Source organism: Lipotes vexillifer, unplaced genomic scaffold (genome assembly GCF_000442215.2).
Source record: "Lipotes vexillifer unplaced genomic scaffold, Lipotes_vexillifer_v1.1 scaffold1783, whole genome shotgun sequence".
NCBI classification, from domain to species: Eukaryota; Metazoa; Chordata; class Mammalia; order Artiodactyla; family Lipotidae; genus Lipotes; species Lipotes vexillifer.
The window spans coordinates 507815-511761 of record NW_006777435.1 but is presented as its reverse complement, the minus strand read 5'-3'; the positions used below and the strand labels follow the sequence as shown (position 1 = coordinate 511761).

The window sequence follows — 3947 nt, the reverse complement described above, 5'->3', positions numbered from 1 at the left end:
CATCTTGTGGGATCTTAGTTCCCTGACCAGGAATTGAACCTGTGCCCCCTGCTGCACTAGACCACCAGGGAAGTCCCCTAATACATGTCTCTTTATATTTCCCCCATGTTGTATAAAGTTTATGAGAGTAAGGAGCTTTCTGTTTTCACTGTAGTATCCATAGTACTTAACAATGTAGACGATTAATGAATACCTGATAAAATTGATTTTAACATTCGAATGGTTTTAAGTTTATTCATTGTGCCTCCTTCAAGATCCCAACTGACATTTTTTCTCTTGAGTACAAACTTATGTGTACTAGTTTTCTGTCTCTGCCATTTGCACTGAATCTGTAAATTGCCCTGATAATAAGAGTTCTTAATCTTTTTTGTGTCACGGATCTTTTAGGCAGTAAGTGAAACCTGTGGCTCCTTCTCAGATTAGTGGGTTGTTTTTTGTTTTGGTTTGGTTTTTTTAATCCAAAATATGTTTATTGGGATCGTTTCCCATTCATCTTGATTCAGGGTGCTTTTAGTGCTGCTTCCAACTGAAGGAGCATCCTTCTGTAAGCCTTGTTTTTTCCTCCTGTAGGCTGGCAGAGGACAGTAGAGCAGCCAACACACAAAACTACTGTTTGTGCCTGGCTGGAGATGGTGGTGGTATTATAGCATCCTGGGCATTTCACATCCATGAAGTAGGAGGTGGGGCTCTGCAGCAGGTGCTTCTTGTTGTGTGTCCTATTCTGGCGAGGGACACAGGAGATCCTTTGTGAGAGGCATGTTCTCCTGAGGAGGTCCTCACTGCCAGATCAGATTAGTGGTCCTAAATGAATAGAATAAATTATGTAAGGTTACCAAGGAAATCGGTTATGTTGAAGTACTTTTTTTTTTTAATATTAAGAAAATACATCTTTAATGTGTGTGCTTCTTTATTAATGCCTTAAATAGCAAGATCAAGCAGCAGATGTGACAACTACTGTAATTTCAAAGTAGTGAGACATATAAATATTTCGAGAATTACAACTGTAGGCTTTTTACTGGTCTTAATATTTCTCTGTTTAGCCTCCTTCAGTCTCTGGAAATACCTGTATTTCTGATAGTGTCACTCTCGTGGCTGGAGAATTCTTTCTGTTATCAGAATAAAGTACAGATTTGGGAATTGTCTTTACTAAAGGAATTTAGAGCCTGAACCAAGATGGCGGAGTAGAAGGACGTGCTCTCACTCCCTCTTGTCAGAATACCAGAATCACAACTAGCTGCGGGACAGTCATCGACAGGAAGACACTGGAACTCACCAAAAAAGATACCCCACATCCAAAGCCAAAGAAGAAGCCACAGTGAGACGGTAGGAGGGGCACAATCACAGTAAAATCAAATCCCATAACTGCTGGGTGGGTGACTCACAGACCGGAGAACACTTATACCACAGAAGTCCACCCACTGGAGTGAGGGTTCTGAGCCCCATGTCAGGCTTCCCAACCTGGGGATCCAGCAATGGGAGGAGGAATTCCTAGAGAATCAGACTTTGAAGGCTAGTGGGATTTGATTGCAGGACTTTGACAGGACTGGGGGAAACAGAGACTCCACTCTTGGAGGGCACACACAAAGTAGTGTGTGCATTGGGACCCAGGGGAAGGAGTGACCCAAGGGAAGACTGAACCAGACCTACCTGCTAGTGTTGGAGGGTCTCCTGCAGAGGCGGGGGGTGGCTGTGGCTCACTGTGGGGACAAGGACACTGGCAGCAGAAGTTCTGGGAAGTACTTCTTGGCGTGAGCCCTCTCAGAGTCAGCCATTAGCCCCACCAACGAGGCCAGGTAGGCTCCAGTGTTGGGTCGCCTCAGGCCAAACAACCAACAGGGAGGGAACCCAGCCCCAACCAACATCAGTCAAGCAGATTAAAGTTTTACTGAGCTCTGCCCACCACCAGTCCCTCCCATCAGGAAACTTGCACAAGCCTCTTAGATAGCCTCATCCACCAGAAGGCAGACAGCAGAAGCAAGAAGAATTACAATCCTGCAGCCTGTAGAACAAAAACCACATTCACAGAAAGCTAGACAAGATGAAAAGGCAGAAGACTATGTACTAGATGAAGGAACAAGATAAAACCCCAGAAAAACAACTAAATAAAGTGGAGACAGGCAACCTTCCAGAAAAGAATTCAGAATAATGATAGTGAAGATGATCCAGGACCTGGGAAAAAGAATGGAGGCAAAGATTGAGAAGATGCAAGAAATGTTTAACAAAGACCTAGAAGAATTAAAGAACAAACAGACAGAGATGAACAATACAATAACTGAAATGAAAACTACACTAGAAGGAATCAATAGCAGAATAACTGAGGCGGAAGAACAGATAAGTGACCTGGAAGACAGAATGGTGGAATTCACTGCTGCGGAACAGAATAGAGAAAAAAGAATGAAAAGAAATGAAGACACAGCCTAAGAGACCTCTGGGACAACATTAAACACAACATTCGCATTATAGGGATCCCAGAAAGAGAAGAGAGAGAGAGAAAGGACCAGAGAAAATATTTGAGGAGATTATAGTCGAAAACTTCCGTAACATGGGAAAGGAAGTAGCCACCCAAGTCCAGGAAGCGCAGAGTCCCATACGGGATAAACCCAAGGAGAAACACACCGAGACACATAGTAATCAAATTGGCAAAAATTAAAGACAAAGAAAAATTATTGAAAGCAGCAAGGGAAAAACGACAAATAACATACAAGGGAACTCCTATAAGGTTAACAGCTGATTTCTCAGCAGAAACTCTACAAGCCAGAAGGGAGTGGCATGATGTACTTAAAGTGATGAAAGGGAAGAACCTACAACCAAGATCACTCTACCCAGCAAGGATCTCATTCACATTCGATGGAGAAATCAAAAGCTTTACAGACAAGCAAAAGCTAAGAGAACTCAGCACCACCAAACCAGCTCTACAACGCAAGCTAAAGGAACTTCTCTAAGTGGGAAACACAGTGGAAGAAAAGGACCTACAAAAACAAACCCAAAACAATAAAGAAAATGGTCATAGGAACATACATATTGATAATTACCTTAAACATGAATGGAAGCAATGCTCCAACCAAAAGACACAGGCTTGCTGAATGGATACAAAAACAAGACCCATCTATATGCTGTCTACAAGAGACCCACTTCAGACCTAGGAACACATACAGACTGAAAGTGAGGGGATGGAAAAAGATATTCAATGCAAATGGAAATCAAAAGAAAGCTGGAGTAGCAATACTCAATATCAGGTAAAATAGACTTTAAAATAAAGAATGTTACAGGAGACAAGGAGGGACACTACATAATGATCACGGGGTCAATCCAAGAAGATATAACAATTACAAATATATGTTTACCCAACATAGGAGGACCTCAATACATAAAGCAACTACTAACAGCTATAAAAGGAAATTGACAGTAACACAATTAATAGTGGGGGACTTTAACACCTCACTTACACCAATGGACAGATCATCCAGACACAAAAGAAATAAGGAAACACAAGCTTTAAATGACACAATAGACCAGATAGATTTAATTGATATTTATAGGACATTCCATCCAAAAACAGCAGATTACACTTTCTTCTCAAGTGAGCACAGAACATTCTCCTGGATAGATCACATCTTGGTCACAAATCAAGCCTCAGTAAATTTAGAAAATTGAAATCGGGACTTCCCTGGTGGCGCAGTGGTTAGGAACCCGCCTGCCAATGCAGGGGACACCGGTTCGAGCCCTGGTCTGGGAAGATCCCACATGCCACAGAGCGACTGAGCCTGTGCACCACAACTACTGAGCCTGCATGCCACTGCAACTACTGAAGCCTGCTCGCCTAGAGCCCATGCTCCACAACAAGAGAGGCCACTGCAAGGAGAGGCCTGTGCACTGCAATGAAGAGTAGCCCCTGCTCTCTGCAGCTAGAGAAAGCCCACGTGCAGCAACGAAGACCCAATGCAGCC

At 43.0% G+C, this 3947-nt stretch overlaps 1 pseudogene; it reads right to left on the bottom strand.

The window, feature by feature from the left end:
• Nucleotides 1-510: 510 nt before the first annotated feature.
• LOC103070706 (40S ribosomal protein S27 pseudogene) lies at nt 511-758 on the bottom strand (annotated as a pseudogene).
• Between the last annotated feature and the right edge of the window lie 3189 nt (nt 759-3947).